The 20283-nt window shown below is 46.0% G+C and overlaps 1 protein-coding gene and 1 long non-coding RNA gene across 5 annotated transcripts in view; one reads left to right on the top strand and one right to left on the bottom strand.

Moving 5' to 3' along the window:
- The first annotated feature begins 228 nt into the window (after positions 1–228).
- The window catches only part of LOC140733220 (equilibrative nucleoside transporter 1-like), a 228354-nt gene continuing 208299 nt past the window's right edge, over positions 229–20283 (top strand). Inside the window, exon 1 of one of the 4 annotated variants that reach the window (XM_073056259.1) lies at positions 229–251. The gene's annotated coding sequence lies outside the window, so the exon portion shown is untranslated. The other 3 variants (XM_073056258.1, XM_073056257.1, XM_073056254.1) reach the window with 3 other exon arrangements.
- The window catches only part of LOC140733221 (uncharacterized), a 118761-nt gene continuing 107615 nt past the window's right edge, over positions 9138–20283 (bottom strand). Inside the window, exon 3 of the long non-coding RNA XR_012100245.1 lies at positions 9138–9588. This is a non-coding gene — a long non-coding RNA (uncharacterized lncRNA). The remainder of the gene's footprint in view (positions 9589–20283) is intronic.

Raw genomic sequence — 20283 nt, 5'->3', positions numbered from 1 at the left:
AGCCATTTCAAGTAGAAAACAGCGTGTAGTGAACAGAACTTGCTCAATTTCTAGAGCAATGTCTGACTAATATTCACTGGAACTTGGTGACTGAGCAGTTGAAATGGGATAGAGATTGCAGGGAGCAGAGTGCAGGTTGTTAATCGTGTTTCTAAAGTCTTGAGCAACCAGGAAGGTGATTCCAGAGCTGCCCAGCCTAGACATTTGTTCAATCATCTCCAACAACTCTCCAAAAGAAGAGGACCTTGCAGGTAGGATGGATTTTAAATGACTAACATGACCTGCCTTCTGAGTGTATGATAGAACATTGTAATGGGAGGTTTACTCTCTGAAGAACATTTTTCATTCTTTTTCCATCAGCAGCTGGCATATTGATCGATCAGAGGTGCTCTTAGTCTCTCAGCCAAACAGCACTGTCCTCAGATAAGGAGTGTGTGATAAAGGGAGCTTTTACCCTTTTTAATTCAGTTCCAGTCAGTTCTGCATACTCGCTGAAGTCAGGCACTCTGATTTCTTAGTCTTCTTGTCAATCCTTTTTTAAAAAGTTACCAGTCAGCCCAGTATTATCCCAGCCCCAGAAGTAAGAGGCAGGTCAATATATAAGGAGGCTTACTGTGTGTTTTTCCTCTAAGCTGTGCTGACGATGCCCTGGGAGTGTGTGATGGGAGAGTGCAGAGTAAGTTTTATTTTGCCTAGGATCTTTGTTTTTCTATGTCTGAAAAGTTCAGTATTGTTGTTATTCCAGAATATAGTGGGCCGAAATTAAAAAATTGGTACAAGTCGAGGGCCGGACTTGTTCAGCGTTTATTGCAAAACTTATTGAAATGAATTTATTACACATATTAACCTGGAACTAACAAAGCTTAGGTTATTGCCTACAAAAACAACATTGAACATTAAATAAATAAAACATCAGTTGCATTTATTTCTTATGGCTTTATCTGCAGCTTTTCCGGAGTAATTTCTAATGAAAACATTTTTCCACAGGCCAACACTCTGTGATTCACACTAGTCTAAGCCAGATACTTGGCATCTCATCTTGGATGCAAGTTCATCAATGTTTGGAGTCAGGCTCTGAGCTGAGGAAATCCTCAGAATTGAGTGAAGGTGTTCATCAGAAAGACGACTCCTGTGTGATGTTTTGTTTATCTTCATCAAAGAGAACAGTTGTTCACACAGATATGTGCTACCAAACATAGAGAGCATTTGAGCAGCTTGGGTACGCAGCTGGGGCATTGTGTCGGGAATGAAACGTAGAAACTGTGCAGCGCCCACCGAGTCATACTTTGCCTTGAGTGTGTCACTACATTGGAGTACAATCAGCTCCATTTGTATGTTGGTTGGTGCGCTTTCCCCGTCAGCTGCAAATGGATTACTGAGCAGTTCAAACCTGCTTTTTTGGGCTTCAAAGTCGGCAAATCGCCGTGTGAAGTCGGCACCAAGTATGCTAAGTTTTTCAGCAAACTTTGCACGTGGGAACACTGCGGTAGAAACCTGCTCTTTCATAGTTTGGCAACACGGAAAATGGCTCAAGTTTTCTTGCTGCATCTGCGTCTCCGACAGGCGCAGCTTGGTTTTAAAAGCCCTCACTGCAGCGTACATAGATAGATAGATAGATACTTTATTCATCCCCATGGGGAAATTCAACTTTTTTTTCCAATGTCCCATACACTTGTTGTAGCAAAACTAATTACATACAATACTTAACTCAGTAAAGAATATGATATGCATCTAAATCACTATCTCAAAAAGCATTAATAATAGCTTTTAAAAATAAGTTCTTAAGTCATGTCTGTGATCACACGACCCCGCCCCTGAAGCTGCAGGTTGAGCGCATTGAGATGGCTCGTGATGTCACACAGAAACGCCATTTCACAAAGCAACTGTTTATCCCGGAGCTCTGTTGTGTCTTTCCCTTTGCTTTCCATGAACTGACAGATCTCCTCACGCAACTCGAAACATCTTTTCTGCACTTTTCCTTGGCTTAACCATCGCACCTCTGTGTGATAGGGCAAATCATTATATTCTGAACCCAACTCCTCCAGAAACGACTTGAACTCGCGGTGATTCAAACCTTTGGCTCTTATGAAGTTAACTGCTCGTGTTATGGTGCTCATTATATGTTCCATTTTCAAGGCTTTGCCACACAACGATTCCTGGTGTATGATGCAGTGATAAGCTGTCAGCTCACCTGCGCCGTTTTCCTCCCGCATCTTCTCCCGGATCCTGCCCACCAATCCACTCTTTTGACCGCACATCGCGGTCTGGGCACACGACATCGCAAACTTTCATCATGCAGTTTTTAACAAATTCTCCCTCGGTAAAGGGCCGGGCTGATTTAGCGATCTCTGCTGCCACAATAAAACTAGCCTTTACAGCAGCCTCACTTTGTGTTTTGGCTTTTGTGAACATAGCCTGCTGTGACGCCAGACTTCTTTTCAACTCTTCTACCTTCTGGAGCTTCTGTTTCTTGTCCAGATGCTTGTATTTGTCGTGGTGTTTCGTTTCATAGTGTCGTCTTACGTTATATTCTTTAATTACAGCCCCACTGTCTCCGCACACAAGACAAACAGGTTTGCCCTTTATATACTCTGCCTCCCACCTGCCTTGAACACCCCTGTTTTCGAAGTCCACCTTTCGTTCAGCCATTTTTGGGGTGAGGGGTATCTGAAAGTTGACCACACGTGACTAGCGCCATAAGGATGCTGATGAGAGAGTAAGGCAAGCGTGAGCGATGCACTGCACTGCATTGTGGGATTTGTAGTGCATGCAATATACCGGCGGGCCAGCTCTAATAGAGAAAAAAATTATTCATTAATGATATTCAGGAAATAAACCAGGGAAACCGAATAAACACTAAAAACCCTGAAAACCTGGTACCTGAATAAACTCAGCATTAGCCATATCATGCGCCATAGGCGCTTCGATTACTGGGGCCAGCTTTAATAGTAATTAGATATTATCTCGCGGGCCAAAGATAATTCCACCACGGGCCGGATTTGGCCCGCGGGCCTTGAGTTTGACATATATGCTTTAAGGAGTAACACTCCTCCTAATACACATATTCATTACTTGGAGATTTAACACAATTTCAGATCCCAAATTACATCTTTGCTCAGACTTTGGAGACAGTATCAGAGAGAGTCAGTAACAGATGCTGCTTTAAACTTTCATGAACAGACCACATTTTACCCAGTGTTAACCCAATGTCTCCTTGGAATTTAATTTTAAAAATGAAAAGATGGCCAGCTTCTCTGGTCTGAGTCCTCCTTTAGCCAATGTTCATAGATGTTTGTCAAAGATCCCCATGATCCAGTTCATGCCATTATCTCTCAGCTACCAGCAGGCAGGAGGAACGGAAGTCTGAAGTCCCACACCACCAGGTTCAGGAACAGCTAATTCTCTTTAACCATTTAGTTCTGGAACCAACTGGTACAACACTCATCACCAAAGTCTAGCAACTCTATGACCACTTTGCTCTAAAATGGGCTTTGTTTTTTTTCTTTTTATGGTCTTTTCTTGTAAAAACAAATTATATATAATTTATGTTTTGCTATGTGCCTGCAATGTGCTGCAAGTAAGATTTTCATTGTACCTGTGTATTCGTGTGCATATGAAAATTAACTCAACTTGACTTTGACAGAAGATAGAACAGTACAGCATAGAACAGGCCATTCAGCCCACAATGTCTATGCTGAACATGATGCTAAATTAAACTAACTCTCTCCTGTCTCTATTCCCTGCATGTTCATGTACCATCCAAAAGCTTTTTTTTAAAATTCCACTTTCATATCTGTTTACACTTGTACCCCTGGCAGCCTTTTACAGGCACCTACTATCTGTGTATGAAACCTGCCTCACAAAACTGATTTTGTCATCTTGTGCATGCCCTCTATTTTCTGATTTTTGTCCTTTCTCCCCGGGATAAAGACCCTGACTATCTACCCAAACTCTGCTTCTCATAATTTTATCAAACTCTATCATGTCTCTCTGATGATTCTGAGAACAATCTCAGTCTTTCTGACCAAGACCCATTTTCTCAATGGAAGTGCTGTTAGATTCTGGGGTTTAAATCCAAGGTTCTTTTAGAAGTCAGGAAAGAGGCACAAAACTTGTTGCCTCATGATTATTTTATTAAGATTTGATAGAAAAATGTAAAGTTGAACAGTGATCGAGAAAGCTCAGATTAAAGATGCCATCTAGCATGGAACAACTATTCTTATACTACAGAGATAAGAAAAATTCCATTCAAATCTATAGATAAGAATTGACTCACTTATTCAATACTGTAGTACCAGGTACAGCCACTAGAGGAATAGTAAACTTGCATATAAGAATTACTTAAAATACAAGCAAATAATTCATTGAAAAAAGTTAATGAGCTTTCCTGGCATACATGATGAATAAACTCTTAGGCTTCCAGCTGGGTACAGATATGGATTTTTAACTGACATTTCAAAGGCAAATGCTGCCATCTTCATTATGAATGATAGCTGGGCATGTCCAGACTGGTGGTGTTTTTACCCCTGTAATCCATCCCTCCTGACTGCTTTTGCGCCACACCAATGGTTTTTGGGGCTATCTAGTGAAGGAAGCCAAAGAAATAAAACTAGAGGATAAGAATTTTAACAAAGACCAAGGTCTTGCTCTAATCAGGAACTGGAATTCCACTGTAAACAAAGTGGGATGGCAGCAACCTGATTTTATGAGGACTAACCAATCAGTACAAGTGGAAGCCCAAGGAGAGTTTATCGTAGATAATTAATTGTTAAACTGCAAAGAAAAATACAATTAAATAGTTGATCCAACGGTGCCTACAGTAAAATGCTACCTGAAGTTGTCTATACACCTTTGCTTTGAAGAAGCACTAGTTATAATACATTGAGATCGGCTGACAGAATGCTAATCCAATCCAAACAGTAATCTTTACTGTTTAGCAATCAGATTGTGCACTTTCACAATACAGAGAGTAGTCAATAGACAATAGGTGCAGAAGTAGACCATTCGGCCCTTCGAGCCTGCACCGCCATTCTGAGATCATGGCTGATCATCTACTATCAATACCCGGTTCCTGCCTTGTCCACATATCCCTTGATTTCCCTATCCATAAGATACCTATCCAGCTCCTTCTTGAAAGCATCCAGAGAATTGGCCTCCACTGCCTTTCGAGGCAGTGCATTCCAGACCCCCACAACTCTCTGGGAGAAGAAGTTTTTCCTTAACTCTGTCCTAAATGACCTACCCCTTATTCTCAAAACATGCCCTCTGGTACTGGACTCTCCCAGCATCTGGAACATATTTCCTGCCTCTATCTTGTCCAATCCCTTAATAATCTTATATGTTGCAATCAGATCCCCTCTCAATCTCCTTAATTCCAGCGTGTACAAGCCCAGTCTCTCTAACCTCTCTGCGTAAGACTGCGTAAGTCCGGACATCCCAGGAATTAACCTCCTGAATCTACGCTGCACTTCCTCTACAGCCAGGATGTCCTTCCTTAACCCTGGAGACCAAAACTGTACACAATACTCCAGGTGTGGTCTCAACAGGGCTCTGTACAAATGCAAGAGGATTTCCTTGCTCTTGTACTCAATTCCCTTTGTAATAAAGGCCAACATTCCATTAGCCTTCTTCACTGCCTGCTGCACTTGCTCATTCACCTTCAGTGACTGATGAACAAGGACTCCTAGATCTCTTTGTATTTCTCCCTTACCTAACTCTACACCGTTCAGATAATAATCTGCCTTCCTGTTCTTACTCCCAAAGTGGATAACCTCACACTTATTCACATTAAACGTCATCTGCCAAGTATCTGCCCACTCACCCAGCCTATCCAAGTCACCCTGAATTCTCCTAACATCCTCATCACATGTCACACTGCCATCCAGCTTAGTATCATCAGCAAACTTGCTGATGTTATTCTCAATGCCTTCATCTAAATCGTTGATGTAAATCGTAAACAGCTGTGGTCCCAATACCGAGCCCTGTGGCACCCCACTAGTCACCACCTGCCATTCTGAGAAACACCCATTCACCATTACCCTTTGCTTTCTATCTACCAACCAGTTTTCTATCCATGTCAATATCTTCCCCCCAATGCCATGAGCTCTGATTTTACCCACCAATCTCCTATGTGGGACCTTATCAAATGCCTTCTGAAAATCGAGGTACACTACATCCACTGGATCTCCCTTGTCTAACTTCCTGGTTACATCCTCGAAAAACTCCAATAGATTAGTCAAGCATGATTTGCCCTTGGTAAATCCATGCTGGCTCGGCCCAATCCTATCACTGCTATCTAGATATGCCACTATTTCATCTTTAATAATGGACTCTAGCATCTTCCCCACTACTGATGTTAGGCTGACAGGATGATAGTTCTCTGTTTTCTCTCTCACTCCTTTCTTAAAAAGTGGGATAACATTAGCCATTCTCCAATCCTCAGGAACTGATCCTGAATCTAAGGAACATTGGAAAATGATTACCAATGCATCCGCAATTTCCAGGGCCACCTCCTTTAGTACCCTAGGATGCAGACCATCTGGACCTGGGGATTTGTCAGCCTTCGGTCCCATCAGTCTACTCATCACTGTTTCCTTCCTAACGTCAATCTGTTTCATTTCCTCTGTTACCCTATGTCCTTGGCCCATCCATACATCTGGGAGATTGCTTGTGTCTTCCCTAGTGAAGACAGATCTAAAGTACTTATTAAATTCTTCTGCCATTTCTCTGTTTCCCGTAACAATTTCACCCAATTCATTCTTCAAGGGCCCAACATTGTTCTTGACTATCTTCTTTCTCTTCACATACCTAAAAAAGCTTTTGCTATCCTCCTTTATATTCCTGGCTAGCTTGTGTTCGTACCTCATTTTTTCTCCCTGTATTGCCTTTTTAGTTAAGTTCTGTTGTTCCTTAAAAGTTTCCCAATCATCTGTCCTCCCACTCACTTTAGCTCTGTCATATTTCCTTTTTTTAAATGCTATGCAATCTCTGACTTCCTTTGTCAACCACTCTGGCCCCTTTCCCCCCTTTGAATCCTTCTATCTCCGGGGGATGAACTGATTTTGCACCTTGTGCATTATTCCCAAGAATACCTGCCATTGCTGTTCCACTGTCTTTTCTGCTAGGATATCCGTCCATTTAACTTTGGCCAGCTCCTCCCTCATGGCTCCATAGTTTCCCCTGTTCAACTGCAACACTGACACCTCCAATCTGCCCTCATCCTTCTCAAATTGCAGATAAAAACTGGACAATCATAATGAAACCATGTACTTAATGTATTTTAAGCCAATAAAATTGAAGTTTCTTTCAATAAAAATGCAACAAAAAGAATAGTCATCCATCCAGGCATCCAATAACAGCCAGCCGTGTCAACCGTTTCTCCTTTGGAGGCAGAATTGGAACTGAATTTACATGGTAAGGAAACCTATTCTCTCCTGCAGCAAATAGTTCCCCACCAGGTTTAGCAGGAGGGCGAAAGACAAACCACTGCTGCTAACTTCAACTATTGTTCCAAGTGGAATCACTTGTTATCCATGGTAACGGCAGTGAAGTCAATGAAGAATATCTTCATCCTTAAGTTCAAGTTTATTGTCACTCAACTGTAAATATGTATACAACAAAATGAAACAGCTTTCCTCAGACGAATGTGCAAAATGTAGTACATATATCACATAACAATATTAACACAATAATGTTATCAGAGAGAAAAGCTTCCTCTGCCCCCTTGTTGCACATGCTGTCTCTTTCTGAAATAGCCACTGTGCAAACACATGTGACTGCACTCAGAATAGATCCTCTCTGTGTACGGGCCTTCTACAATAATGAGAAGAAAGGACACAAGGAACACCTTACCAATGAAGCAGATATTGTTGAGACAGGATATAGCCTGAATACATCACCATGAATGTGCCTTCACCCATCGAATGCTAGAGGGACTCAGCAGTTCTGGCAGCATGGTGTCACAAAGCGTGAAAACAGACCCTTGGTCCACGTCAACCAGGATGCCTCATCCAAGCTAATTTAACTTGCCAGTGTCTGACCTATAATGTTCTAAATCTTTCCAATCCACGTGTCTGTTCAAATGTAGTTTGTAAGTTGTAATTGTACCTGCCTCAACCACTTCCATTAGCAGCTGATTCCACATACTCTAGATACCCCCTTTTGAGTAAAAGTTATGTCCTTCAACTTCCTCTTAAATCTTTCCCCTCTCACTTTAAACCTATGTCCTTTAATTTTTGATGCCCCAACTTTGGGAAAAAGACTGAGTGAATTCAGCTTATCAATACCCTTCATTATTTCATACACCGCAATAAAATCACCTCTCAATAAGGAGCACTAGCCTGTCCAATCTCTTCCTACAACTCAGTCCTCAAGCCCCGACAATGTCCTTGTAAACCTTTATTACACTCTTTCCAGTTATTAATAATATCTTTCCAAAACTGAACAATGGTCCCAGTATGAGCCCCTGAGAAACAACACAGGTCACGGGGCTCCAGCATCGATGGAGAAAAATGGACGGTCAACAGTCAGAGTTGAGACCCTTAATCTGGACTGCTAGCTCGAGATGAAAGATCTTGACACAAAATATTGACTGCCAAGTTCCCTCCATAGATGCTGCCTCACCCGGAGTTCCTCAACCGTTTTGTGTTTTACTCTAGATTCCAGCATCTGTACAATCCTGTGTATCTCACAGAGGAATCAGAAGTGGAGAGAGTGAGCAATTTCAAGTTTCTGGGTGTCCATATCTCTGAGGACCTAACCTGGACACAACATACTGATGCAGCTATAAAGAAGGCAAGACAGTGGCTATATTCCATTGGGACTTTGAAGAGATTTGGGTTGTCAACTAAAACACTTGAAAACTTCTACAAGTGTACTGTGGAGAGCATTCTGATTGGCTACATCACCATCTGGTATGGGGGGGGGCACTACACAAGATTAAAGTAAGTTGCAGAAACTTGTAGAATTAGTCAGCTCTATCACGGGTACCAGCCTCTGTAGTATCCAAGATATCTCCAAGGAGCAGTGCCTGAGGAAGACAGCATCCATCGTTAAGGATCACCACCACCCAGGACATGTCCTCTTGTCAGGTAGGAGGTACAGAAGCCTGTAGGCACACACTCAGTGATTCTGGAACAGCTTCTTCCCCTCTGCTATCTGATTTCTAAATGGACATTGAACCATGAACACAACCTCACTACTCTTTATTTCTGTTAATTTTGCACTACTTAAACTATTTAATAAACATATAAATACTTATTGTAACTCAATTATTTTCACTATTTATTTATCATGTTTTTCATTGTGCGGTTGCTGTAAAGTTAACAAATTTCACGACATATGCTGGTGATATTAAATCTGATTCTGATCTCTATTTTTATATTCCTCTCTCAACCTTAATTTCTTCTTCCTGATGGTACGGTAGGTAGAGCTGCTCCTCAGATCTTGAGACCCAGATTTGATGCTGACTTCCAGCAACGTCTATGTGAACTTTGCATTTTCTCTCATTTACTCTGGGTGCCTCGGTTTCCTCTCACACCCCAAACATACGTAGGTTGCCTACTGTAAACTTCCCCTATGTGGCAGAATCTGGAGGAAGGTCATGGGAATGTGGGGAGAACAAAATAGATTCAGATTTTAGATTAGATTCAATGTTATTGTCATTGTGCCGAGTACAGATACAAAACCAATGAAATGCAGTTAGCATCTAACCAGAAATGCAAAGAATAGTGTTATTTACAAAATAACTGCAAATAAAAAGTGCGTGCTACAGCACACAAATATAAAAGTACTGAGACATTACAATATGGGTGCAATACTGCTTAGTGTTGTGATGTGAGGTTCAGCAGGGTCACAACCTCAGGGAAGAAGCTCTTCCTGTGCCTGCTGGTGCAGGAGTGGAGGCTCCTATAGCGCCTACCGGATGGGAGGAGAGTAAAGAGTCCATGGTGAGGGTGAGATGCGTCCTTGATAATGCTTTTCGCCCTGCCCAGGCAGCGTTTATTATTAAAGATTGTATTTATTATTAGCAGACTCACCGAAGAGCCTCGCCCCGTATTATTACCCATGCTGTGAATGTCACGTTGTTGATGCCGTGTGCACGCGATGCTGCAGCAAGCAATTGTTGTCACTGCACCTGTGCATACACATACTTGTGCCTATGACAATAAACTTGACTTAACCTTACAAATAAGTGTAAAGAGAGGTTAATATTGTGCATTACCAGGTATGAGGCCAATGGGCATACTGCTCGTTATTGAAAAGAAGCTGGAGTTTAGAAACAGGGGAGTTTAGTAACAATTGCACAGGGTTTTAGTGAGGCCACTCCTAGACTACTGCTTATAGTTTTGGTAAGAATATATTAAATATTTTTCTCACAACAGGTGGAACACTGTGTGGTGAACTACATATACCTGTCTGGACACGCCCCTCTGCTGACTGCTCCTGTGGCTCCTCCCACAGACCGTGGCTCCTCCCACAGACCCCTGTATAAAGGCGATTGGAGGCACTGCTCCTCCCTCAGTCTCCAGGATGTTGTGTGGTGGTCTCTTGCAGCTAATAAAATCCTATCATTCGCCTCCCGTCTCCGAGAGTTATTGATGGTGCTTCACCCTGTATCTCAGGAATTTGTTTCCTTCAGTGGTGGTGGAGTCTGGATCATTAGATATATTTAAGGTGGAGGGAAATGGATTTTTGAAAGATAAGGAATAGAGAATTGTGGAGGACTGGCATAAAGGAGTTGAGGCCTGGGGAACGTCTGTCGTGATCATATTGAATGGCAGGGCAGGTTTGAGGGGCCAGGCAATCTAGTCATACGCCCGATTTCTTGTCTCTATCACGCACATGTAGCATAATCTTTTTATGACGCGCATTGGAATTGTGCAGATTAATCCAAACTAGAAAATAACCACAGTGAAAGAATTGAAGATAGAAGAACAGTGAATTCTGCAGCTGTGATTTTGTTTCACTTAAGGGATGTGATTGCCCTTCCACAGTTGCTCTTGAGAAGGTGATGGTGAGCTGTCACAGTTCTAGCGGCATGGACCTACCCAGCACGCTGACAGGGAAGGAGTTCCAAGATTTTGACCCAGTAATGGTGAAGGAATGGCAATAGGATGGTGAGGGGCTTGGAGGTAACTTGCAGGTGATGTTCCCCAGACTGTTGCTGCCCTTATGCTTCTGACTGTTAGAAGTGGCAGGTGTGGTTGGAGTTCATAGAGTCTGGTACAGTTTAACCTGTAGATGGGTCAGATTGCTCCTCCTGAGGGTCAGATTGCTCCTCCTGTGGGTCAGATTGCTCCTCCTATGGGCCAGTGAATGATTGTGGACAGGGTGCTTGTCAAACGCCTGCTCTGTCCTGTGGGAGTGGGGGGAGGGGGGGTTGACTTTCTTAAATGTTGGTTCTGTTACCATCCAGACAAGTTAAGTGTATTGTTACTCTCCTGGTAGATGGTGGACAGGCTTTGCAGAGTTAGGCAGTGACAGTCTGTTCGGGTAGTGTCAGTGTGAGTAAGTGAATTGGTCTCACGAAGTTTCATGTGAAGATGGAACATGGAAATGATGATGTGAAAGTGAAACCTAGATGTGTATGTTAAAAAGGGCAGCATGAACTTGTAAGATTCACACAGCTGTCACCGTCTGTCAGGCGGCGAGAGACGCAGAAGGACATAGAGACAGCAGAAGACGAGGAGTGACGAGCAGGGGACAAGGTGAGAAAAGAGGGAGAGGGAGGCTTGGGGTGAACACAGAGCAGGACAGAGAGTAAAAGAGGTAAGGTTAAAAATGGAGGGGAGTGAGAGCAACAGAAATGGAGGCTGGGCAGAAAGGTCAGGAAAGAGACAGAGAGGGGCAGGAGACAGTGAGAGGAAGGGGGAAGGGAAAATGGGAGGGAGGGAAAGAGGGGAAGGGAGAAAGAAAGAGGGGGAGAGGCAGGCTCAGCGGGAAAGGGACAGGGTGAGAGGGAAGAGTGGCTGAGGAACAGGAAAATGTGTGGTGTATGTGGGGGTGGTGGGGTGGGTGAGTGGAAGAGGTAGGCATCCAAAGAGCTCTCAGGCTATAGTGAAGTTATTATAACCATGAATGTTGTGGGATCCCGTTAACTGCTTAACCTTCAGTGTTGTGCAGTTCACAGCTGCATTCTTTGCTGAATCCAGAGCAGCAGGGGGAGTGGGATGTTTCTGAGGCTGACAGTAAAGGCCATGATGATGATGGTGGTGGTGGTGGTGGGATCTCCTGCACTCCTAACTGTCTCAGCTCTCCACCGCTCTATCTCATTCCTTGCTCCTTCCTGTTGTCACTGGCTGAATCTCCCTGGTGCACTCATTAGTTCAGGGATTCCCCATTATTAGCCAAGGGTTTGTGGACCTAGGGCTGGGAACTCCATGTGCCAATGGAGTGGTGTTGGTGAGGAATGCAGACACCCACCTGGAAGCACAACTACCTTCTTGCTCACCGTAACTGATTCTTGCTCTTACCTCAGATTTTATTAATTAGCAAGATTTAAACATCCCTAGGGCAAAACCAGAAAGGTGCGAGATGAAGGCAGCTAGCCATGGAAGCTGGATGTCCCAGCATTCCTTGGTGCGATGAAACCCCTGTATTAAAGCTGCACAGCTTGAAGCTGGTTGTCACAGCCAGCAGTGACCTCATGACCGTCAGACCTTGCGCCCCTCATTCACCCCTTTCACCCTTGTTTTCCTCCCTCATTCTCCCTACCTGTGTCCCTCCATTCTCCCCCTCCCTGATTCTCCATCCTCCTGATTCTCTCTCTTCCCCAATTCTCCAACCTTCCCCACCCGTGGCCCTCATTCTCTACCCGTTCCCCCTCCCCATGCACCTCATTTTCCCCAATTTTCTCTCTGCCCGATTCTCCCTCCTCCCCAATTCTCCATCTTCCCTCTCCCCATCCATTCTCTTGCTCTCTCCCTTTTGCCTCCATATTCTCCTCCCCTCAATTCTACCCACTCTTCCCCTCCATTCTCGCCAGTCTTTGCCTCCCCAACCTGCCCCATGCTTGGCTCCCTATCCTCTGCCTCTCTCCCACCATCCCAACCCTTGGTTCTCCCCCTCTCTCTCCATCGCCTTCTCAACCCTCAGCTTTCACCACTCCCTACCTTCCTCCCACCTCAACTCATCCCTGCTCCTCATTGCCTTCACCCTCTCACCCCCTAATCCCTCCTGTCTCTCTCCCTCTGCCTTCTTCTCCCTCTCCTGTCCCCATCCCCTCCCCCGTTGTCACCCTCACCCCTTCAGCCCTCTCGTGACTCCCCTGCCTGCAGCCCCTCTCTCCTTGCCTTCTCCCCATCACCCTCGCCTGCCTTCACCCCCTCCCTCACTTAACACCCCTCTCCCTTCACCTCCTCTCACACCTGGCTTCTCCCCTCTGTCACCTCTCCCTCTCAATTTAATCTCGTTTATCCCAGCTCCGTTGTCCCCACTGACCTCCCTCAATTCTCCCCTTATCCCTCACTCCTCTTCCCCTCTGTTCTTCCATATTCACCCATCTCCTCATTTCTCTCCTTCCCTCTTTAATTCTCCCACTTCATCTCTCCACTCGCTCGGCAATCTTCCCCTCCACATGCCCCTTCACCCGTCCATCTCCCTTTCCCTCAACACTCCCCCTCCTGTTCTCCCTCTCCCCTTAATCCCTCCCTTACCCCTCACTTTGTCCCCGTCTCCCCTTTCCACCATCTCCCCACCTCGTATTTTCCCCTCCCATTTCCGAGTCCTCTCCCCCTCCCGCTTTGGCGGCCGGTCTGTGCTGGGAGTCCCGGCAGCTCGGCTCCAGCCAATGCGGCTGAGAGTGTGGTGGGTGTGAACTCGGGCCCCGCACAGCCCAGGGGCCTCCTGCCTCCATTCAAATCTGCGAGCATGTGAAGGTTATTATTTCACTCCTACGTTCACCACCAATTAGGGCAGCAACGTGACCGCAGCGCCGATCGAAGCGGCTCCTCTTTCCGCGAGCGCCGGCAGTTGACAACTGATTGTCCGGCAGGTTTAGAGAAGCGACGCAAACCGGGGCTCGGCTGCTGCCGGATACCGAGACGCAGGCGATCCGTGTCAAACTGTGTCACAGAACCAGCGGCTAAGTATGCAGGGAACTTAACTGGCGAGTGGGGGAGGTTGGCGTTTGGTACAGTGAGTGTAGAGGCAGCCGCATCATCCTGTGTCTGACCCTGGGAGTGTGTGATGGAGATTCACTCTGTGTCTGACCCTGAGAGTGTGTGATGGAGATTCACCCTGTGTCTGACCCTGAGAGTGTGTGATGGAGATTCACTCTGTGTCTGACCCTGAGAGTGTGTGATGGAGATTCACCCTGTGTCTGACCCTGAGAGTGTGTGATGGAGATTCACCCTGTGTCTGACCCTGAGAGTGTGTGATGGAGATTCACTCTGTGTCTGACCCTGAGAGTGTGTGATGGAGATTCACCCTGTGTCTGACCCTGAGAGTGTGTGATGGAGATTCACCCTGTGTCTGACCCTGGGAGTGTGTGATGGAGATTCACCCTGTGTCTGACCCTGGGAGTGTGTGATGGAGATTCACCCTGTGTCTGACGCGGAGAGTGTGTGATGGAGATTCACTCTGTGTCTGACCCTGAGAGTGTGAGTGTGTGATGGAGATTCACTCTGTGTCTGACCCTGAGAGTGTGTGATGGAGATTCACTCTGTGTCTGACCCTGAGAGTGTGTGATGGAGATTCACTCTGTGTCTGACACTGGGAGTGTGTGATGGAGATTCACCCTGTGTCTGACCCTGAGAGTGTGTGATGGAGATTCACCCTGTGTCTGACCCTGAGAGTGTGTGATGGAAATTCACTCTGTGTCTGACCCTGGGAGCGTGTGATGGAGATTCACTCTGTGTCTGACCCTGGGAGTGTGTGATGGAGATTCACTCTGTGTCTGACCCTGAGAGTGTGTGATGAAGATTCACCCTGTGTCTGACCCTGAGAGTGTGTGATGGAGATTCACCCTGTGTCTGACCCTGGGAGTGTGTGATGGAGATTCACTCTGTGTCTGACCCTGGGAGTGTGTGATCGAGATTCACCCTGTGTCTGACGTTGAGAGTGTGTGATGGAGATTCACCCTGTGTCTGACCCTGGGAGTGTGTGATGGACACTGACTCTGTGTCTGACCCTGGGAGTGTGTGATGGAGATTCACTCTGTGTCTGACCCTGAGAGTGTGTGATGGAGATTCACCCTGTGTCTGACCCTGGGATTGTGTGATGGAGATTCACCCTGTGTCTGACCCTGGGAGTGTGTGATGGAGATTCACTCTGTGTCTGACCCTGGGAGTGTGTGATGGAGATTCACTCTGTGTCTGACCCTGAGAGTGTGTGATGGAGATTCACCCTGTGTCTGACCCTGAGAGTGTGTGATGGAGATTCACTCTGTGTCTGACCCTGGGAGTGTGTGATGGAGATTCACTCTGTGTCTGACCCTGAGAGTGTGAGATGGAGATTCACCCTGTGTCTGACCCTGAGAGTGTGTGATGCAGATTCACCCTGTGTCTGACCCTGAGAGTGTGTGATGCAGATTCACCCTGTGTCTGACCCTGGGAGTGTGTGATGGAGATTCACCCTGTGTCTGACGCTGAGAGTGTGTGATGGAGATTCACCCTGTGTCTGACCCTGAGAGTGTGTGATGGAGATTCACCCTGTGTCTGACCCTGGGAGTGTGTGATGGAAATTCACTCTGTGTCTGACCCTGGGAGCGTGTGATGGAGATTCACTCTGTGTCTGACCCTGGGAGCGTGTGATGGAGATTCACTCTGTGTCTGACCCTGAGAGTGTGTGATGGAGATTCACCCTGTGTCTGACGCTGAGAGCGTGTGATGGAGATTCACCCTGTGTCTGACCCTGAGAGTGTGTGATGGAGATTCACCCTGTGTCTGACACTGGGGGTGTGTGATGGAGATTCACCCTGTGTCTGACCCTGGGAGTGTGTGATGGAGATTCACCCTGTGTCTGACGCAGAGAGTGTGTGATGGAGATTCACTCTGTGTCTGACCCTGAGAGTGTGTGATGGAGATTCACCCTGTGTCTGACCCTGAGAGTGTGTGATGGAGATTCACCCTGTGTCTGACGCAAAGAGTGTGTGATGGAGATTCACTCTGTGTCTGACCCTGAGAGTGTGTGATGGAGATTCACCCTGTGTCTGACCCTGAGAGTGTGTGATGGACATTGACTCTGTGTCTGACCCTGGGAGTGTGTGATGGAGATTCACTCTGTGTCTGACCCTGAGAGTGTGTGATGGAGATTCACCCTGTGTCTGACGCTGAGAGTGTGTGATGGAGATTCACCCTGTGTCTGACGCTGGGAGTGTGTGATGGAGATTCACCCTGTGTCTGACCCTGAGAGTGTGTGATGGAGATTCACCCTGTGTCTGACGCTGGGAGTGTGTGATGGAGATTCACCCTGTGTCTGACGCTGAGAGTGTGTGATGGAGATTCACCCTGTGTCTGACCCTGAGAGTGTGTGATGGAGATTCACCCTGTGTCTGACCCTGGGAGTGTGTGATGGAGATTCACCCTGTGTCTGACCCTGAGAGTGTGTGATGGAGATTCACCCTGTGTCTGACCCTGGGAGTGTGTGATGGAGATTCACTCTGTGTCTGACCCTGAGAGTGTGTGATGGACATTGACTCTGTGTCTGACCCTGAGAGTGTGTGATGGAGATTCACCCTGTGTCTGACGCTGAGAGTGTGTGATGGAGATTCACCCTGTGTCTGACCCTGAGAGTGTGTGATGGAGATTCACCCTGTGTCTGACACTGGGAGTGTGTGATGGAGATTCACCCTGTGTCTGACCCTGGGAGTGTGTGATGGAGATTCACCCTGTGTCTGACGCAGAGAGTGTGTGATGGAGATTCACCCTGTGTCTGACCCTGAGAGTGTGTGATGGAGATTCACCCTGTGTCTGACCCTGAGAGTGTGTGATGGAGATTCACCCTGTGTCTGACGCAGAGAGTGTGTGATGGAGATTCACTCTGTGTCTGACCCTGAGAGTGTGTGATGGAGATTCACCCTGTGTCTGACCCTGAGAGTGTGTGATGGAGATTCACCCTGTGTCTGACCCTGGGAGTGTGTGATGGAGATTCACCCTGTGTCTGACGCTGAGAGTGTGTGATGGAGATTCATCCTGTGTCTGACCCTGGGAGTGTGTGATGGAGATTCACCCTGTGTCTGACCCTGAGAGTGTGTGATGGAGATTCACCCTGTGTCTGACCCTGAGAGTGTGTGATGGAGATTCACTCTGTTTCTGACCCTGAGAGTGTGTGATGGAGATTCACCCTGTGTCTGACGCTGAGAGTGTGTGATGGAGATTCACCCTGTGTCTGACCCTGAGAGTGTGTGATGGAGATTCACCCTGTGTCTGACCCTGAGAGTGTGTGATGGAGATTCACCCTGTGTCTGACCCTGAGAGTGTGTGATGGAGATTCACCCTGTGTCTGATGCTGAGAGTGTGTGATGGAGATTCACCCTTTTTCTTCCATGCCCTTGGTCGGACAGAAGAGAGTGTAGATGTTTGAGTCTGGAGCATTAAGAACCTCTGTGGTGAAGTTCATGCTTTTGCACAGGGTTCCTCTAGAAGTTTGATTTTTGTATAATGTTTCACCATTCACTGGGTGTGGCTGGTATCTATTGTGTGGTGCAGATAGCTGGATTTGCTGGGTCACAGTGAGCTGACAGTGGTTGTAAAACACTGAAGGAGTGAGTTGTGATGGAAATGCTGAGCTTTTGTACAACTCAATATTTGCTGAAGTGAGAACATTGCAGAGTGTCTGGTGTTTTTCCACAATTTGTCCTCACTCACACTGTTTTTATATGTTCAGTCATAGGATTATTTCACTAGTAAAAAAGTTTATGCTGGCTGCAAATAGAATAATCTCTTTATTCCTGTCTCCTACTCTCTACTATTGTCCAGCAGATTTTTCTGCCTTGACTGCCTGCCCAGTCCCCTGTTGATTCAATTCCCACTTCCCCCCACTGTGCTGCCAAGGAGAACTTGAGAAAGCTTGTGAAAAAAGGATTATGATGTTCTGAGTGTGTGAGGAAGGAGCAGGGCATGATAGGAGTAAACCTTCACATATCAGAGGACGTGCATTGAAGGTGAGAAGGGGAACATTTAAAGGAGATGTGTGGGGTAAGTTCTTTAACAGTGTGCTGGGTCCCTGGAACAGACAGTGGAAGCAGATACAATGGTGGTGTTTAATAGGCATTACATAGACACAGGAATATGTAGAGATATGAAAATTGTGGAATAGATTTAGTTTGATATAGTGTCACGTTTAGTGTCTGTTCCTGCACTCTACTGTCCTACGTTCTATTAAACCTTGAGTCTGAACAGGGAAATGTGGTGCAAAGAGAACCTCAAAGGTTGTTTAGTTAAATACACGTGGTGATAAATTAACAAGCAGGAATATATCAAATTGACTTTACAGACAGTTCCTTACCCCCTGAGTTCCTCCAGCTGTTTCTGTGTTGTTCTGTCATTGTAGAGACACAGTTACAAAGTGTCCAATGCTGGGAATTAAATTATTCTATGACGCTTTTCTCTGAGAAGGTGGAAGGTGGGGTAGGTCTGATGGAAAAAAATGGGGTAACGGCCAATAGAACATCTTGGTTTGAAGATCAAAAGTTTGGGTGGAGTAAATATCAGTGTCTCAAGTTTCCTGAGAGTAGTGGTAATAGAAACACAGAAAACCTACAGCACAATACAGGCCCTTCGGCCCACAAAGTTGTGCCAAACATGTCCCTACGTTAGAAATTACTAGGCTTACTCATAGCCCTCTATTTTTTCAAGCTCCACCTACCTATCCAAAAGTCTCTTAAAAGACCCTATCGTATCCGCCTCCACCACCGTTGCCGGCAGCCCATTCAACGCACTCACCACTCTGTGTGTAAAAAATTTTACCCCGACATCTCCTCTGTACCTAATCCCCAGCACCTTAAACCTGTGTCCTCATGTGGCAACCATTTCAGCCCTGGGAAGAAGCCGTTGACTATCCACATGATCGATGCCTCTCATCATCTTATACACCTCTATCAGGTCACCTCTCATCCTCCGTTGCTCCAAGGAGAAAAGGCCGAGTTCACTCAACCTATTCTCATAAGGCATGCTCCCCAATCCAGGCAACATCCTTGTAAATCTCCTCTGCACCCTTTCTATGGCTTCCACATCCTTCCTGTAGTGAGGCGACCAGAACTGAGCACAGTACTCCAAGTGGGGTCTGACCAGGGTCTTATATAGCTGCAACATTACCTCTCAGCTCCTAAATTCAATTCCACGTTTGATGAAGGCCAATACACCGTATGCCTTCTTAACCACACAGTCAACCTGCACAGCTGCTTTGAGCATCCTATGGACTCGGACCCCAAGATCCCTCTGATCCTCCACACTGCCAAGAGTCTTACCATTAATAATATATTCTGCCATCATATTTGTCCTACCAAAATGAACCACTTCACACTTAACTGGGTTGAACTCCATCTGCCACTTCTCAGCCCAGTTTTGCATCCTATCAATGTCCCGTTGTAACCTCTGTAACACTTACCCAACAGGCTGGTATATGTCTGGGGGAAAAGGAGATCCAGCCACACACCAACCCACCTCCCGTACACGCAGGTGCTGTGAGAATCGAGTTTATGCCTCCCGCTGCCCACAGTATCAACTTCACACCAAATACCATTATGAAATACACTTTATAGAATTTACTAACATTAACTAAAGAAGTATTAGGCAATACAATATATATATATATATACAAGGGAAAAAAAACAAAAGGCGCCAACTTATCAAAGTTCAGTCAGTGTAGTGCACATCGTAGGAGCTCAACCATCGAACCATCCGACAGCCACGTCGTCACCCCTGGGACCACCCGGTGGTCTTACGAGCCGTCTAGTGCCAGTCGCGGTGGTCCTACGAGCCGTCCAGCGCCCGTCCACCTTCCTCGTCTGTCTTCCTCCCGACTCTCTTCACCCCCAAGCCCGCGCAACCCCTCCCCCAAGTTCCCAGCCTCACAAAACACAATAACATTCCCCATTGATTAACAAATGAATACAATTACCATATCAGCCATTCTAAAGCGAAACAACGGCGAGAAAAACATTTAACAGACAAAGAAACATTCCTACTCGTAACAAACCAAAGAAGCCATTTTGAGTAACATACACAGGACATTGTACATTCTCTCCCCACCAGCAAATGTCATGCCCTCATGGCATTACTAGAGTTCCCCAAAGCTTCTTGCAACACCCAAAACCCAACCCAGGTGCAGAAAGCAGTGACA

The sequence above is a fragment of the Hemitrygon akajei genome, chromosome 9, assembly GCF_048418815.1.
Source record: "Hemitrygon akajei chromosome 9, sHemAka1.3, whole genome shotgun sequence".
Taxonomy (NCBI): Eukaryota; Metazoa; Chordata; class Chondrichthyes; order Myliobatiformes; family Dasyatidae; genus Hemitrygon; species Hemitrygon akajei.
This window is presented reverse-complemented; position numbering and strand designations above follow the sequence as displayed.